This window comes from Rhipicephalus sanguineus, chromosome 6, assembly GCF_013339695.2.
Source record: "Rhipicephalus sanguineus isolate Rsan-2018 chromosome 6, BIME_Rsan_1.4, whole genome shotgun sequence".
Classification (NCBI taxonomy): Eukaryota; Metazoa; Arthropoda; class Arachnida; order Ixodida; family Ixodidae; genus Rhipicephalus; species Rhipicephalus sanguineus.
In genome coordinates, this window is record NC_051181.1 from 130,930,234 (window position 1) to 130,949,013 (window position 18,780).

Below are 18,780 nucleotides of genomic sequence, written 5' to 3' on the forward strand. Positions count from 1 at the left end.
TATCTATCTATCTATCTATCTATCTATCTATCTATCTATCTATCTATCTCGGTAATCACGGATATCGTCGCCTCCCCAGTGATCCTTCTTCCACAAGCGTTCCAATCTGCCACAAAACATTTCACACCGGAACGGACTCGGCTCTATTGCCTGAACAGGACCGGTGTGAGGTGAGCGCGCGTAGCGTGTACGGCTTGCGCAACCACGCTCCTGCTTTGCCCCGTTCCGGAAGCCCCCACGCCACGTATCGCACGCGGGCCACGCTCTCGGAAAATCGTGGGAAAACAAGAAGCCGAGCGGAAAAGGTCAGCCGGGCAGCCAGGCTGCCGCAACCGCCAGGCTGGTGGCGCGAAATTGATGCGCGCCCACCGACTCGTCGCCTTTCCGGCCGTAAAACCAGTTCTTCAAAAACAAAGTCGATCCGTAGGCGCTGGCGCGACGGCATCTCGTGCCCAGCCGTTCGGTTTATGCACTTGTTCGACGCATCTTTTTTTTATTGCGATAGCAATTATATGGACAGTCTCGGCTGGATTTTGCCGTCGCCGTCGCCGTCATGCACCGTATATGTATAAGTATGTATATATATATAAAAGCCCCAAAGAAAAATAATTCAGAAAAATGCTTCCGTAGCGCGGAATCGAACCAGGGACCTCTTGTTCCGCAGCGAGCGGCGCTATCCACTACGCCACGAAACGCAGATCCTCTACGTAGCTAACGGCGAGCGTTATATACACACCCTTTAGCGCTGGACGGACTCGGAGACAGCAGGCGATAATAAGCGTTTCTTCATTACCAGCGAGATGGCGCTAGGAGCCCGACATGCGCATTTAAAAGTCGTCGGCTCGCTCGCTCGCTTCTTCTTACATTTGCGCATGGGAGAAGCTTGCGCTTCCGCTGTCTGCTCGCGCGGTTTTCTCGTGGTGAGGGGAAGAGGGATGTTTCACGCTTTCACCGTGATGTCCGCGCTCATGTTACGGAGCGTACGAAAGTCACTCGATCTCAAGGGACGCCGCTAAACGAACAAACAGAAGATGAGCGCGAACTATCAAGTGTCACAGCTCGACACTTGAAGCACGCTAGTTTCCTTCGCTGCTTCGGCCGCCTTTGCAACAGAAGCGATGTTCAAACTGAGAGTATCCATTGGCGAGCCTCACTTCGTATAGCATTAGTTCCTTGCTATCGCATTCATTGCTTCGCCCTTGCGGCGAAACTGTGACTTTTTTTCTTCGTGTCGCATGAGTCCCAATGCCCTACCATAGAGAATCGAACTTTTCGTAAAGAGCGGACACTCCCATAGAGCCCTGCGGCGGAGCTACTGCCCTGCTGTCAGCGCCACGAGTGCCTGTTCGGACCGGAAATGTCCTCCGAGATGCCATAAAAAATGAATTAATGAACAAAACAGGAAATATTGACCCCAGGCCCTCATGCTCCGAAGCAGTAGAGAAGGCAGAAAATTTTTTCGATGGGCGAGGGGGGAGGGTGGAGGATTCGACCCCCCCCCTCCTTTCTACGCCAGTGCTCTGAAGGCAAGTGTCTTTGCCACTGCGCTACACAACCCTATTTGACGAACGTGAATACGTGTATATCTAAACCATATGAATGTGTTGTTGTACCCGCAGTGGAAAACAAATGTAGACAATAGAACACTTTCCGCGCAGGCCATGATTCCGCAGGACATGATGTAGAGCCGACATGGAGGATTGTTGACATCAGCAAAACTTTTGCTTTGCGAATTTTTAATTCCGAACTCGCGTTGCGGTGGTCCTCTTGAGGCCGCTGTTGCAGATGCTGACTAACGAGTGGTAGCGTGCATTGCTACGCCGCCTGGTGGATGGCCAGACCCTTACTTTGCACGCCCGAGAAACGGCTCGAGTGGCCGCTCTTTACGAAAGTATATTTATCTATGGACTTACCGCCCACAAAGTGGCTCGTTATTTCTCAGAAATTTGTTCCAAAGGCAGAAATAAGGTACAGTATACCTTCGGCCAAAGCCATGGACAGTTACTGGCACTAGGGCCTGCGTATTGGAAACTGTGAGCAAATAGCCTGCTATACCGAAAGTTAGCCTACCCGAGAAAACATCAAAAAAGTTGACTGTCCACATCAAATGGACATCAAAGGAAAACATTAAATCACCTCAGTCTGACAGAGCATTCCTTGAAAAATCTGTTGTTTGGTGATAATAGGTTGACTATTATAACAGAAATGGAAACCGCGCTTCTATCCTTTTGAAATTCGCGCCATAGTCTCAACGCTGGTACATCGGTGTGACGTCACAGATTTCAGTGCATTGGTTCACTTTTTGTCCTGCATTGGCAGCTTCAGCAGATGTACCCGAGACTTGACATGTTCTGCCCATGGCTCCTTTGGAACACAAAGTAGTCATCTTTACACATCAAGAACTAAGTACGAAATTCCTTTAAAACGCGTGACACCACAGCGAACTGGTGCGGGAACCGAATAATAATATTAATTTGTGGGGATTTCTTTTTATTTTCAAAAGTCTGCTTTCAAGCATAATAATTATTGATTCAGAAATACACATACAAATTTGCTTCGTGTATGAAGTCCAGTAATGAGCGGTGGTGAGGTCCACTAATCCAGCGGTCAAGGTTGGGTGGTCGGCCGGGCCTGAGGTCTGTTGCACGGAGGTGACGACGACGGCTTAATTGTAGACCCGTGCAAGCCCACAATAAGTGTGTGGCAGTCACATCGCGGTGATTTACATGAGAAAACAACGATATGATTATGAGGCACGCCTTAGTGTAGGCCTCCGGAAATTTCGACCACCTGGTGTTCTTTAACGTGGCACTGACATCGCACGGCACAGTCCTCTAGCGTTTCGCCGCCATCCAAATGTGACCGCCGCGGCCGGAATCGAACCTGTGACATTCGTGTCAACAGCCGAGCAACCACTGTACCACCGCGGCGGACTACGGGAACATGCAGTGGGTGGCGCCACCTGCCTCTTCTTTACACGCATTTCTTGGTGTTACCAAGTGTCTTCTGACAGTAAGAGTGGCGAAATTGGTACTGCGAAAGAGTACTCCATTAATACATGGGAAATAATTATCTGTTTAGTGCCCCTTTAAGTTATATTTGATGTCCCTATTGACGTCATCGTCCTGGTTGTCGTTTGCTGTTGTTGCTTCTACCGCTGATCCATTCAGGCCCACGGTCGTCTCGCCTCCAATGTGGCGAAGCTGGCGAAAAGCGCGCCGCAGCGCAGTGTCGTGATGGATGGTTTCATTCTTTTAACTGCACGCTCACTCGCGAGTTCGCAAGGTTATCGGGCGCAGTGCGCTCGCCGGCATCGACGGCAGTTCCATCATGAGCGCCGCAGCACCGTTGCATAAGCGAGTGCGTTACGCCGCATCCGAATGATGAATGCGGTGCGTACATTCTTCAGCTCGTACGCAACCTGTTTCCGGCGGGTATACATTTCGATGCCGTGTTGGAATAGCCTTTGCTTAACCGGCGTACTGTAAGAGTTTGCATTGCTTGAAGCCTATAGCGCTGCGTGTGTAATTGTTAAATTGCCCACTCGTGTTATTAATTGCAGGGTTGCAAATGACGTAATTTTAGGAGAGCTTTTAGATGCGTTTACGTCTCGGTGGTAGGGTTTCAATCTTTTGAATGAGCGAAGTACGATACAAGGCACTGGTTTGAGTATGCGGGTGTCTGCCGCGGTGTTGTAGTGGTTACGGTGCTCGGATGCTGACCCTGAGGTCGCGGGTTCAATCCCGGTCGCATTTCCTCGGAGGCGAAATGCTAGAGGCTCGTGTACTGGGCGATGTCAGTGCACGCTAAGAACACCAGATGGTCGAAATTTCTGTACCCCTCCACTACGCCGTGGCTCATAATCGTATAGTGGTTTTGGCACGTTAAAGGGACACTAAAGTGAGACAATAAGTTAGTTCAGACTGATAAATTATGCTATGAAGACGCTGGTGTCGTTAATTTCACCACCACTGGTTTGCTAGTAGATGAGAAAATTAATGTCAAAAGTCTCGCTTTTAAATTGAGACTTTTTAAATCAATGATGCCGTCACAAATTTCCAAGTGTTTCTTCATATTTGGGCAAGTTGGCAAAACAAAATTTCCCGAAATTAGGTGTGCTAAGTGTCTGCCTCCATCGGAAGACAATTTACTTCGCTTTTACCAATTAGGAACCAGTGAACCTTAGCCGACGCCGTCAAAATCTATGACGTCAAGGTGACTGGTGCGGGAACGCATTTTCTTTTTCACGTTTTCTCGCTTAACCAGCCTGTTCTCGCGACAAGCGTGGTGCTTTTGGTATTGTGAAAGAGTAGTTTACTATAACGAGAAAAAAATTGCTTTTCTTTTTAGTGTCCCTCTATAACGCAGATATTATTAAGCTTGCAATATCATTGTAACTAGATGTTTGTAATTATTCTCTGTAATGCTTCCTTGCTACTGGGATTATCGTTGTTTATGCTATTATTATTGCTATGTATAACCCCCCCCCCCACCCTCCGCTATATATTTATATCGTGAAGGTACTATAAATAAATAAATAAATAAATAAATAAATAAATAAATAAATAAATAAATAAATGAAAAACTCACAGGGTCCCTTACGCATTAGCTTAAGACGACTCGATCGCGAAAGCCAACGTCTTCTTTTTCTTCTCAGTCAATGTGTTTATCCTCCACCGACCCTTTCCGAAAGCCTTCTGCGCCTAACGTGGTTTTGCACTGCCTCCGGGACCGGAGGCATGGCAAGCTTTTGCCACCTTACCTGGATTTACACTGCCTCCGTGATCGGACCACTTTCGACCGTGTCATGCGATGACGTCACTATGACGTCCCATTACGTGACGTCATGGTGACGTCGTGATAACGTGACTACTTCTGACGATCTGTGACGTCGTGATGGTGTCATGTGGTGACGTCATCGGATGATGATTTTTTGCATCACTCGTGCTGACGTCGACGCCGCCGACGCTCAATTTTCGAGTTTGTTGAGTATCTAAGGCCTTGAAAAACTCACAGCGTCCCTTACGCACTCACCTAAGACGGCTGGAAGGCGAAAGCGATTTTCTTTTTCTTCTGAGTCGATGTACTGATCCTTCTCCGCCACCCTCGGAAAGCTTCCTGCACTAGCGTGGTTTTGCACTGCCTCCGTGATTGGCGTACCGTTGACCAAGCTACAGTGTCATGTGCTGACGTCATCATGTGACGTCACTGTGATGTCACGATGACATCATAATGACGTCACATATTTTGGCGATCTGTGACGTCATCACGTGATAATGACTTTTTACGTCACTCGTGTTGACGCCGCCGATGTGGAACACCGGTCAATCTTCGCGTTTGATGAGGCATCTAAGGCTTTCGCCTTAATAAGTAGAAGTATGCGGTTTTTTTTGTTTCTTTTTCTTTCGCGTTTCCTGTCGTAGTAAGCCACGCAGTAGTTCGTGGGACGTATAGTCGCATTCGTGTGGGACCGTGAATGTATGGTGCAGTGTTGCGCAGACAGAGCATCCATTTTGTTTCTGCCTACGTGGCTGGGCGAAAAAAAAACGTCGGCACGAGCCATTCCTCCGGAAGCACCGCCCTGCTACGCGATGCGGACCACACACGCGCGCGCGTAGACGTGAATTCTCGAGCAACATTCTTTTTTTTCCTCGGGGTCCCACGTCTGTCGTAAGACAAATGCCTCGCCAGACGCTTTTGAAGTTCTCGTAGGAAGCGAGCTGTTTTTTTTTTTTTACGCGCACCTGAATACTGGTGTTTCAGCTACAGCCAAGATCCAGTCGAGATGCGTGCTGAATTCCTAAGTACGCGTTTTTTTCTATTAGTTGTGTTAAGGAGAGGTTGATACCTAGGTGTGACTCCTGCTACTGCTCTTTTCTTACATAACAGTTAGCATCGTGAAGTGGTCCAATAACCATAACACAATACAAAATTTACGCACAAATGCACATTCTCATTCGCAATCCCTGTAACTACAATATAATTGTCCCCGCAACAACAATATTCAAGCCTCGTAAATGTTCACACAACCGAAACGTCCCCGCTTTACAGAAGCGTTCTTCAAGGTGATCACACCACAGACACTGGGCACTTTGCCCGCACTTGAGACACAACTGTCACGATACATGGTAGGTACGAAAACACGAGTAACACACGAAAACACTAGAAACATGTGATCAGAAGTTTTCTTTGCACCCTAAACTAACACTGAGCATATTAAACGAAGAGATTCTTAATCGGTGGAGTTTGTAACTGATAGTAGATTTGCATTTGCGTAGACGAAGAGTACGCGCGGACTATAGGTCAGACACCATAGTGGCGCATGTCCCTGTGAATTCTAACGCACAAGACAGTCTCCAGCGCAAAAGTGTTTTTAGTTTCGATCCTCTTGGTCTAAACATGGCCAGCAGTGACGTCACTTGCGAGATAGCTTCGGATTTTGGACACAGTGCAGTGTTTTGCAGCAAACGAATTCATTCTTTTTGGACAGTGCAATGTTTGTATGTTTGATTGATTACCTAGTAAGGATTTCACAAAGAGTTTTTCAGCAACTTCTTTTAAATGCGAACGCATTTCTTAGTCGTGCTATGTGAGGCATCCGGCGTAGTCCGCGCGCCTCTCCGCTCTCACTCCCTCTCCCATAGCAACAGCTGCGGGCGCGCGCGCTTATCCTCGCCCCTAGCAACAGGAGCAGGTGGTGCGGGCGGAGTAGCGGAGAGTTAGTGGAGAGGAGGAGCGCGCTCTGGCGTGTGAGGGCGCTCGCATCCGAGCTCCCGCGTGTGTGGAGAGTGTGTAGGAGAGGGCAGGTGCAGTGCTTCGCCGCTCCTTCTCTCGCCGTTCGCTCTCTCTCCTCCCTGCGCCACCGCCTCAATGCTGTGCGTTTGAAACGCGTTTGTAGCGTTTGTGCTGCCTTGGCACAGCCTGAAAACAGCACGTTCTAAACGCGTTTGTGCTGCATAGAAGGCGGTGGCAACATCCCTGAGGTGATTACGAACGCACGTAGGAAGCGTTCGTTGAAAGAGGCGCCCAAAAGGGAGACACTTGAGCGCGTCGATTTGTCCAGCTTTACGCCATTAAAATTACTACGCCGTGTACTCTCGGCGCAAGAAATGCATTCGCATTTCCTCACGATTCCCTTCGGGGAGGTGGGGGCATTTTTTCTTCTACTTCCTTTGTACAGTAGGACAATGTTCTGCGGCCAGCGTTCTATTTTGTTTTTGCTTCTTAACCTCACGCGGAGTGGTGCTTATGACTTGTATGCTTTGCGTCACGGTGATGGTTTGGCTGGATGTTATTCAGTCTGCGTGGCATCCCAACTACGGTTGTACCCATGCCAGGCGATCTTCAGCGCCCACTGCAACGTCGGTGGTCCATCGATTGTTCTTCCCATCGCGCCCGTTTGCACAGAGCCGCTCCTCCTGGTTTTCTAATCGTCGAACGTAACGTCCTCCCCCTTATTTTCTCCGAACGCCCTCGGTCGCATTTCCACGCAGGTTTAAAGCGGTTCGACGATTGCGAAAAGGGCACTACGCAAACATCGCTGCTTTACTCACGTCGTACAAACGACGTGTATGACGTTTGTTCTGGTATAATAATATCTCGGATTTAACGTCCCAAACTCACGACATGATTATGAGGGACGCCGTAGTGGAGGGCTCCGGAAATTTCGACCACCCGGGGTTCTTTAAAGTGCACCTAAATCTAAGTACACGGGCCTCAAACATTTTTTGCCTCCATCGAAAATGCAACCGGTTTGTTCTTTGAACGTCAGCCTTGAAACAGTGTAAATAAATGTAGGAGCAAAGCAATACATATTTAGCGATAAGAAACCTTACAGTGACCTAGCCGTTTTATTAGAAACAAGGTAGGCGGTGTGCAGTTCTTGAAAAGAAAGAAAAATATCAGAGCCCTTCCAGTATACCGCCAACATGGGAGTCAGCCAAGCCAGCGGCTGCGCATTCTGCGGCAGCGTGTTCCCGTCGTTTTCGCGCCCATCCGTGCTTCTGTGCGCGTTGGAGCTCCTTCCTTTCCCGCTCTTCTTCCTCCTAGCGAACGACACGCGTCCGTCCCATAACGAGTCCAAAGGGCAACTGCTGATAACAGCGCTAGCGCGATCTCCACGCCACAAGACGAAGGGACACAACGACTGGTGGGAAGTGCCGCCGCCGAGTATCGCGATACTTGTGAAAGAGGTATCGGCGGTGGCGAGGGGCGCCGAAAATTCATCTACGCGTCGTTTTGTCCACGGACCTGATCCGCTAGAACCTAGCCACGTACAGCCTCGCTGTAAAAATTAATGTGATGCTAAAAATTTTTTTTTAAAATTAGCGTAGCTTGCAATGGAGGCGCAATGCTAAAGAGACACGCGGATCTGACGGACACCTATGTTGTCCTGGATTTTGCTGTTTTGCTAAGTTTTGCAAATTTTCTTTTTCATTCGTCCTCTATTTCTTTCTTTCTTCTCTCTTCTCGCTGTTTTCTCTACGTCTATTTTCTCTCTTTATTTCTATTTTTTTCTCTGTCTGTCTCTTTTTTTGTCCTTTCTGTCTTTCTTCCTCTTTCATCTTTCTCGCTGTTTCTCGCTTGCTTCCTCCTTCTTGCTACCCTTTTCCCTCTCTCTATCTCTCACTATTTCTTTCTCTTTCTAATTCTTTCTATGCTATGCTTTACTCTCTCCCCTCCCCCTTTCCCTCCTCTTCACCATCACATCTCTCCTTCTCACGATCACTTCTCTTTCCCACCCCCTTGCTACACTATACTATACAAGACTATGCATTGCTAGCGTGCCTGGATAGCCGACTAGCATGCCTGAATAGCCGGCAGGGTTGAGCCCCTGGCTTACCTAAAGGAAGTTTAGGAATGTAACTACTCATAGGTGTGTACTGCTTTGACATCGCTGCAGTTGTGTCTATTATTGTATTAAGTGTCTGCTGTTGATTCCTGTGCCGTGTAATGAAACCGGCAATAAAGAAAAAAAAGCGCCTGGATAGCCGAGTGGTTAGGACGCTCGCCTTGGGATCGGGAGTATGCGGGTTCAAATCCCACCGTGTGAAAAAATTTTCCCCCCAGGAATTTCTCTTTCTTTTTCATATATTTTTCTGTCTCTTTCTCTCTCTCTATGTACTCTTTGTCTCAACCATCAGGGTTATTGCAGGCCACGCCGGAGAAATCGGCGCAATATGTTCTGGGAGCGAAGCAGAAGAGGACGAAGATGAAGAAGAGGATGAAGAGAGCACGTACCAGTTCATGATGGTGATCATTTCTGTTTCCGACAGACAAATTACGGCGAGCATAAACAGCTGCGCTGTTTTTAACGAAGCATAGTTGCATAGGCGGGTCCGGGCTGCATAAACAGAGCATATCGTATCTTATGTTGCTTGCGGCTGTGCAGGAGGTCGCGCGCCACAGGACACGAAGTACAAACAAGAGGAAATCGAGATGACGTAAAGGTGCTCTGTACAGAGACATTGAATAGACCACGTGACTCTCAGGTGTCTTCCTCTCATTCGTACTTGCAGGCACTATTTTCAAGATATATATTACAAACCAATTAACCTAACAGTACACACTGACGATGCTCTGTATCAAATAAGATACAGCAGGAGCTGGCCAACCTTTGTTTTGCATCAGTGTATATAGGCGCATGAATGCGGCAACGGAAACCTGATATTCTCATTTGAAGTAAATTAGCTTGACCTATTGAACTCATTATAGGCCTTTCACTGTCATTAGATTACGCCATCTTGCAGGGAGTTGAACTGCCGCGCACCTTTCACAAACGGCTTTGAAACTTTGAAACTTTATTTATTTCACAGTTTCAAAGTATAAACATAAGTATAGGAGGCCATGTTGCGTACGACTTTAGAACAAAACCTTGAATCTAAAAAAAAATAAGGAAGACAGAACTGCAAAAATAACGTTTGAAACATGGGAGAGTGCAACTAGTGAGGTAATACTGTCGTAGTTTTAGCGCCACAGCTGCTTGCATCGAACGTTTAATCAAATTCAATAAAGTATAAAGATAAAAGAAACTCCGACAAAAATCTACAGCCGCTGCGATAACTGACGTTTTAACCACTATACAGAAAGGAAAAGGTAGGTAACAGTGTCATTGTAGTAATTAGTGCAGCGGTCTGCATCGAACCTCTAATCAAGCTAATGAAAACACACGGATACGAAGACATCAGTGGAAAGAAATCTACCCTCAACCTTCGAAATACCGCAGTGTTGGAACCGCAGATATCCACAGAATTGGTACGCGCCAAGGAGTGATAAAGGTGGCACCAACGTGCCGATGGCACCGGCATCGATTATGCCGGTACCACCAGTATCGCTGTCACAAAAAGTACCACCGGATCGTGCATACCAGAGTACCAGCGGTACAACTCTTCGGTTTCCACAGCTTGTGTTAGTATATAGTACTATCTTGGAGATCGGCCGCCTAGACCGGTTAGACAGGGGTACAAAATTGGCTTCCATTTCCAAAGGATGACTAACGCATTAATGAGAAGCTCCGTGAGCATTTCTTAATGTCCTTAAAGAAGCCGCCACACGAGAATAGTATTATGTACAGTCTGACTCATCTATGTTCTGGTCTGACAACGTCAAAGTAACCCATGAGGTACTGCAAGTAAGGTACTTGTGTCTTTGAGAACTACAGTGCAGTGTGGATGAATGTGGGAAAACGGCTTCCTTGAGATTATGCAACGCTTGGTTAACAAAGCACGTAGGCCCGCTTAAGTGCATTATGGAACGTCAGCGGGTGCTCAACAAGAGGAGTAATCAAGGACGCTATTCACAACATCTCACGGCCGCTAATTCGAACGCCACTTGGCGCCATCATTCTCCATCTGGTTGCGCCCTATTCACCTCTTAGTCACTCGACACAACACCCCGTTGAAGGTAATATACGTCGCGACGCTCATTAAAGCACCGCGTGCGCATTTTTTTAGGTTTTAGTGTCTGTGACACGAGGAATGATGTACGCTCTTAAGGCTTATATCTACTGCAACATTTTTTACCAACCGGACTGGAGATTAGCGTCATTCATCTCACGAACGCAGGCGCAGCAACACAACACAAATATAAAACGAAGCCAAAGTTGGGCATCATATAGGAAGAAAGGAAACACTGGCATGAAAGAAGTCGTCTTCAAGAAGCAAAGTGTGGTCTTCGCTGTCTTGCGAGCCGACGAGCGATGTGTTCTGTGTTCGAGCATTACTTGAATGGGCAGCTGCCCCGTCGTCCAGTCGTCGCAATATGTCGGAAGGTTATTATCTTGGGGCTTAAAATAGAGGACAGCGAAGGCCCGTATATACGTATTTCATAGGAAGCGTGGGTAAACGAGCCGCCCTTGCTATTGCCGCTGCGTCTTTTGCACGCGATGTAGAAATCGGTCAACTATAACTTCACGCCATGACATCGAGTCACCGGCAGGACTCTTTCTTTTCAGGAAACGTTATATCCACCGCAGTTCTTCACCAGCGTCTCCGCTTCACCGTGACGTCAGCACAAACGTACCTATAGCTATTCATTGCCCAACCGGCGGATAAGACGCTGCGTCAGCCGTCATCTCCGAAAAAAGAAAATTAAACAAAAGGTTTCTTAGCGGGCCAAGCGCTTCCTTTTGGCGCGTGCTTCTGGCGTTCGCGATATGGCAGCGCGTCAGGAGTGGTCACAGCACCCGATGAAGTTCATTAGGCTCGGCGGTGAACACGTTCCGATCTTCGCGCGTCGCACCTGTCTCGGCATCGGCACGTCGTGCAGGGCCCACGAGGGCGCCAACCAGGAAGCGACGTCGGGGATCACTGCATGCACTGCGCCGCTGATCTGCCCCCTCGACAACCAGGCATAGAAAAGGTTTTCGCCGCGTTAAATCGCCAGTGTTCGCGTGGCCCGATAACAGGTGCTCGTGTCGGGGATGGCGCAGCATCAGGAATCGAGGCTCGGCGTATAACGAGGAATCTTTCTCGGAATATTGGGGCCGGTATGGTATGATGAACTTTATTCGGGTCCTGAAATCAACCCTAAGTTGACGTCGGTGTAATATAATTATTTCCTTTCGAACGACTTTAGTATTGGCACGAATACCTAGCGACACTCTTTGCCGTCTTCCAGGCCACCCTGTCAAGCGCCGGTACGAGTTGTCCGAAGACCTTGACAAAATTGTTAAAACTATATAGAAGGGATGGAATGGGCGAATGGGGAGAAACGACTCCGACTGCCACACCATAAGTAGCCCTCCACCGCCATAGCCCTCAAGCAATTTTTTTTTCAATCGTGTAATTGCCGAATACCGTGATTCGTAATGTACAGACCACGTTCTCTTCCCTCTTCATTTTCTCTCCGAGTCTGAAGGCAGCGCTTTCTCCAAAAAAATGTTCTTCGCGCTTCGCCAGTTGTGTGCGCGTCGATGCTTACGCGTTTGCCGCCCACACTAACTCGCTGTGGTTTCGCGCGAATTCCTTTAGACGAGCTGTCAAACTCACGGACTCCCATTTGCAGGACGCCGGCCACACCTACAAGGGCGCGCGCGTTTTCTCGCACCCGGGGCGTGTACAAATATAGGAGGTCGCGTCACCGAGAATATATTATTGGCCGAGTCCACTTCGCTGACGCTGTGCGCAGTCTTAGAGGCAAGCATTCCCTTCGTTATTTTTTTGGCTGACCCTTCGCTTTCTTTAGGTCATCGAGGTTTGTCCTTCGGACGATACCACGCTTGCACATAACCTTCTTTTTCTGTTTTTGCCCGTGGGGTTTTATCGTTGGCGAGCACAGATCCTCGAGACCATATTTCACGCGTGTTAAACGCAGGCCATAATGCTAAACTAGTTGGTAGCCTGGAGGCTCAAAGAGCTGCCCTTGGCGTTGCGACACGGGGTGATTTTCAACCAGAATACACTCTTAATTCCTATTAATATACCATATACAGTATAACTTTAATATTCAAAGATATAGTTCGTATGTAAGGATACCGGATCGTATATAGGAACCCCCTACGTTCGTATGGCATGTCTTATTCTTGGTTTTTTTCTTCAAGTCACGATTCTAAGTTATCTGATGCCCCCCCCTCCCCCGCCCCTCCCTTTTCTTTCCACTCAATTTGACCTGCGTGCTGGTTTATATGCGCGGCAACGTATACGACACCATGCATACGGGACTGAGTGCCTTGACAGGCATCATATCCTAACAGGTGCCCATCACCTTGGAATTGTTCTGACAATGAATTGTTCTATTCGCTGTTTGTCTGATGGGAATCATTCCAGAACGACGTCAAGGTATGTATACTTGTGAGCATCGTAAGAACTGTTTTGAGGATTATTAAAACTGTGTTCGTATCCGCACATTAACAGCACTAAGCTAGCTTTTCTTTCTTTGAGACTGTGCCATTAGCATACGACCACACACACCGTGCACGTCCGACGGCTTTTGTGGACAGCTGTGCGGTGTGTCTACGAATTAACGACAATGCTAAACCAGCTATCACTTACGAAGCAGCCCCTGTTCGGGCTGATTCACAAGCGATAGAGTTTCTGGTGTTTACGGAAATTTTCCAGTGTTCATAGAAAACGAGGCTTAGGGTTGGCAGCCGGCTGTGTCCATTAAGTCGCGTCGGTATCGCCTTTGCCGAGAGAATTGAGTAATGAGTAACATTTACTTATACGCACAGAACCGTTAATTACTCCCACCACTCGACCTGATAAGCTAGCGAACATAACGGCACCTGACCCTCTAAACTTCCGCATTCCGCTGGGCTGTCCCGTTGGGTGAGGAGGCGAAACGTTGACGGCGTGACACACGAACCGAACGTCATCACCGGCTTTTGACGTGACTGCGTCTAAGAAGAGAGCAGATTGGCACCGAGCCTGCGCATTCCCGCCATCGCAGAGAAGGAGCAGCTCGGACTAATTGGAGAAGACGAACGGTCTGCCGCATTCCAAGCGACAATTCCGAGTGTCGAAATGACCTGCAGCGTCCGTGAACAGGTGGTACCGCTCATTTTCACCGTTGCGGACTTTAATTAGTCGACAGTCACTCCGTACATCGCGGGCCGAACCGCGAGCTTTCTTTTCAGCGCGGTGCGTCATTTCTCTCACCTTCTCTCTCTTTTAACGCAGTTCGTCGTTTTGTTTTAGCCACCGCGTGCGACTAATCGTTCCTTCTTGAGACGCGTCCAAAGCCAACGGCGTCACTTGTTCCGGGTATGGACGCCGCGCCGTGACCTTGCGAGCCTCAAAAGGCGAGCGTGACTTTCCTACCAAGAGCGGCGAGCATAAACAACACGTCGACGATGACACCAACTTCCTTGACAAAAAGGAGCACCACTCGTTACACGCGATTGAGTAGGGCAGTTTGTATGTGTACCGCATGCGCCTTCTTTCGCGGAGGTTCTTTCACGGACCGCCGCCTGACGGAGCTCGACACCACTTCGAGAAGAAAGCAAACAAATCGGCAACGCGAGAACATTTGTTCGCACGTCCACGACTCAAAGACGCAGCGCGTAGTGTTTTACAAGCATCACCCGTACTTTCGTGTTCCGTGTACAATGACCAGAGGTGACCTCAACGTAGACCGGGCAGCATGTACGAGGGGAGGATTGTTTACTCTCTCGTCTTTGTCTCTATGTTAAGTGTTCTTCGCTCTTTCTGTCGCTACTTATTTTATTTCGTTATTCGGGTCATCGGCGGAAGGCTAACGAAGTTGTCAGCTTAGTGGACCGTTAGATAGATGAGATCCTCGCAGAAGTGTGACAGTGTTGAAGGCTCCGACAGCGTCATTAACTTTCGGAGGAAGTAAAATGACGCATCAGGGTGAAAAGCCACGGATGATGTGCCGTTATTCGCTTCTGCGACGTTGCGGCGATGTCCGATGAAACCGGGACGAAACGCGAAATAAGTAGTTACATTGCACCTCGAATCTCCTGTCATTATGCAAGCGTCTTTGCTGAACGCTTTCAAAACCTGCAATTTCGCGGCTTTCCAAATCGGCCGCAAAATAGAATAGATTTGTCATGGATTCCTTAATTTTACCGATAGGAATAAATGATTTTTTTTAAACGATATGCGGATGGTCATATCTTAAAGAAAGCACTCTGGGCATCGCGAATGAAACTTGGAGCTCTTAATGTTATTGGTCTCTTACGCGTAACTTTGGACAAAGGCGCACTTGGTGACACCTTGCGCAAACTGACCAACTTCTCCAATTAAAAACTGTGGAAGGAGCAAGCTCGCATAGACTCTGGCTCGTACTCGTCGCCTTGCAACATCCGCCTCGGTGGTCTAGTGGCTAAGCTGCTTAATTAACTGCTGACTCTTATGTCGCGGGTTCTATCCCGGCCACGGCGGCCACATTTCGATGGATGCGAAATGCTAACGGCCCGCATAATTAGATTTAGGTGCACGTTAAAGAAAACCAAATGGTCAAAATTTCCAAAGTCCTCCACTACGGCCTCCTCATAGTCATATTGTGGTTTTGGGACGTAACACCCCAACAATTATTATTACCTTCCAACGCCTCCCCCCTCCCCCTCTCTCATCGCTTGAAATGTACGTTTGCTCGATAGAAAGAAACAGGGCGGAGCTTAAAGACATTTCCCAAAGGAAGCTCTCAAGTGCCTCCCGCTAGTGATCCCACTCGTGCACAGATTGGATAAGGCAAGCGAGAATGGACGAGCATTCGAACAAAGGGAATCGGGCAAACCATAGAAAACACGCTTTGTGCGAGCGAAGCATCGAGAAAAAGAACTAGAAAACACTAGAAGTAGTCGCTCGAGCGCGAACGGTGGAGGCCACTACGATGTTATGGTAATGGGAAGAGCCTATTCCAACGCCGTTGCCGACAGCGCAGTCAACGCGCGCGTCAATATTGGCACGATTCGCTCTGCAAACATATAATCTTGGCGCGCGAGAACCTCTTCCAATACCTACACGAAAGACCTTTATTTCCTTCTTTTTTTTTCACCTATGCTTGCCCGGTAAACCTTCACATATCGCTAATAGTGGTGCAAAGGAACGTATCGCTCAGTGCGCGCTCTGACTTGTTTACCCGTGGGCGATCGTTTGGCGAGCAAATGTTTCGTGGGCGGTGAGAAAGCCACTTCGCGCTCTCGCTTTTTCCCTCAACAATACGCTTTGATGCCGCTGTCACACCTATAGTCAGCTCTAAACAAGAAAAAAAAAATCAAAGAAACGCGGTCATTTCGACGCTGTTCTTAAGCCTTCCACGTGCATGCTATACATATCATGAAGAAATGTTTGTCGATGCTAAAATTAGTAACAGAGTTAACCTTGATACAAAGCACAGAAATCTAATGGGCATCAGCTGTGAGTTGAGAAACAAAGCTACAAGGAATCTTCACGAAAGATGAAGTCATGCGTGACTTATGCAAACTATGATATTCCGAAACGCGCCATTAAAAATAAAAGCAACAAAAAGAAAGCAATGGAACACTGTATAAGTCTAAATAGCAAAACAAGACAAAAAAGTCGGCGCACTGAGGAACAATGAGTTACATCACTAGACGACATTATCGAAGATCTTTGAAGAGATCCATGAGGTTATAAAAATCCAAACATGAAACCTGCACGAGCGAGTGTTGCATGTTTACACTCAAAATTTCGTTTCTAACTGCGTGCTTGATTGCCCGGCCACCTTTCTTGTCACATCATCCCATTAACAGTTCATCACGAAACAAGTAGCACTCACGGAAAAAGCAAGTGGCATAGTAGTTGCTAGCAGATCCCAATTTCATTCCCATAGACAACTCAATGGCTGTTTCATTAGCCGTGAAGTAATTTAGCAAAAAGGCAGATGGAAATACCGGTAAAGCCAATATACGGATGTAGACGTTTATTATTCAAACGGATCATTCTATCAGCATCATGAGCGTGTATGTAGTTTAGAGCATCTCTTGATACGTGAAGGTGTACCACATATGCTGGCGTGAAAGTTGCACACTGCGCTCATGCTGTAGATAGCCAGTGCTGTCGTGGTACGCTTCCGGGACGCTTTGACAAACGGGGCAGCTCAAGCAATCAGAGGAATCCACCTACACAGGACTGACAGTGCGACAAAGGACACAGTGCAGTCCAGGCGCCTGCGCGTTGTCAAACCGAGTGTGTCTTCGTTTATAGCCGATGATATTTCATGATATTGAGTCTTCTGCTCATTAATTAACACTTGGACCTGGGCTTCTCCAGGGTTATGGCTCCAACTAAGTCTCAATTGGAGCGGTTATTAACGGTTGCCTCCGAAATGCGTTCCCACAGGACGCCGCTCTTCGAGGCTGAGTCGTGCACGCTTGATACTCCCCCGAACCAAGCGCTAAGTGGTCAGCTTACGTAACACCGCAGTGGTTAACGCATCCGGTTCTCAGGCGCGCCTTGGCGCGGCTGCTCGATGGCCATCGGCTCTGGAACGCGAAAATTGATTTGACTTTCCCGCATTCTGGACGCGCTGCAAGTACTGGGTGCTTTCGATCTTACTTAATCTGAATTCACTTGGCCTCTCTCAGGATTGTCGGTTATGGCTTGTACGGAGAGGCAGGCAGGAATCGAAGGCCCATGTGTAAGCTTGCAGTGACGCAAGAACTCACAGGTTCCTTTATGCATTCGGCTAAGACGACTGGAAGGCGAAAGCCATCCTCTTTTCCTTCTCAGTCGATGTATTTGGTCCGCCCCGCCCCCTCCGGAAAGCTTTCTGCATCTAACGTGGTTTTGTACTGCCTCCAGGATCGGAGGCATTGCAAGCTTTCTGCACCTCAGCTGGTTTTGCACTGCCTCCGTGATCGGCCCACCTTTGACCAAGCGACGATGTCGTGCGGTGACGTGATCATGTGACGTCATGGTAACGGCATACAGACGTCACGAACTTTAGCGACCTTCGACGTATGGTGTCCTCACATGGTGACGTCATAACGTGATGATGATTGTTTTGCATGATTCGTATTGTCGCCGACGACGCGGGACTCCGACGTTAAATTTTCGCGTTTGATTAGACACCTAAGGCTTTCGTCTTAGTTATGAAAAATCGTGCACGAATAGTGTATTGGGGGCAGCGTGATCGTCAAGATGTCGAAAGACAGCTTTTATTTGCCTCTGTTGTGTTTCTAAGATCGAGGAAATAAAATTGGTTGACTGATTGATTGATTGACTGATTGATTGAATTTCGACAGCACTGAGCTACTTAAGCTACATTCACACGACGGGACGAATCACTCCTTGGTTCTAACTGCGGTCGAGGAATGCGGCTTAGTGCCACCGATTCACACTCCACGCAAGCAAATCGATGGAATGATGAGCTAACTGCTTGTGGCACGATTTGTTGCTGCACATATCCAGGCTACTGTTCTTTGCAAGCTGATTAAGTGATTTGTTCGATTCTGTGAATCCAGCTTTAACGCTCCCGAAAGGTTCAGTGTGCATACGTGAACATTTCTGCACTGCGCTAGAATCGAAACGTGGCAGCAATAGCCGACTGTTGGGCTTGCTGCTCAGTTAGCAGCAACGTCATGATTATTGTTTTTGTAAGTTTTTCTGTAGTTCTATTATGCGTGAATATTGGAAAACAAGATGCGACAGCGAGTATTGATTTAATCATTGGATATTCCTGCTCACAGAGAAATAAGATTCAGATGAGTAAAAGCAGAAATGTACTATATTGGTTAGGTTCGTTAGGATAGGATAATAACAGAGATATAATGTATCGTCTTTCTCACATGTACAGCAAACCACCAAAAAAAGAAAAAAATCCTTTGTAACATGCAGTACACCTTCTTAGAGG

At 47.8% G+C, this 18,780-nt stretch overlaps 2 protein-coding genes across 2 annotated transcripts in view; both read left to right on the plus strand.

The window, feature by feature from the left end:
- LOC119397552 (Down syndrome cell adhesion molecule homolog) overlaps positions 1–18,780 on the plus strand; it is a 409,196-nt gene that overhangs the window by 159,730 nt on the left and 230,686 nt on the right. The window lies entirely within an intron of this gene.
- The window catches only part of LOC119396424 (cuticle protein 10.9), a 197,244-nt gene that overhangs the window by 100,611 nt on the left and 77,853 nt on the right, over positions 1–18,780 (plus strand). The gene's annotated exons all lie outside the window — the stretch shown is intronic.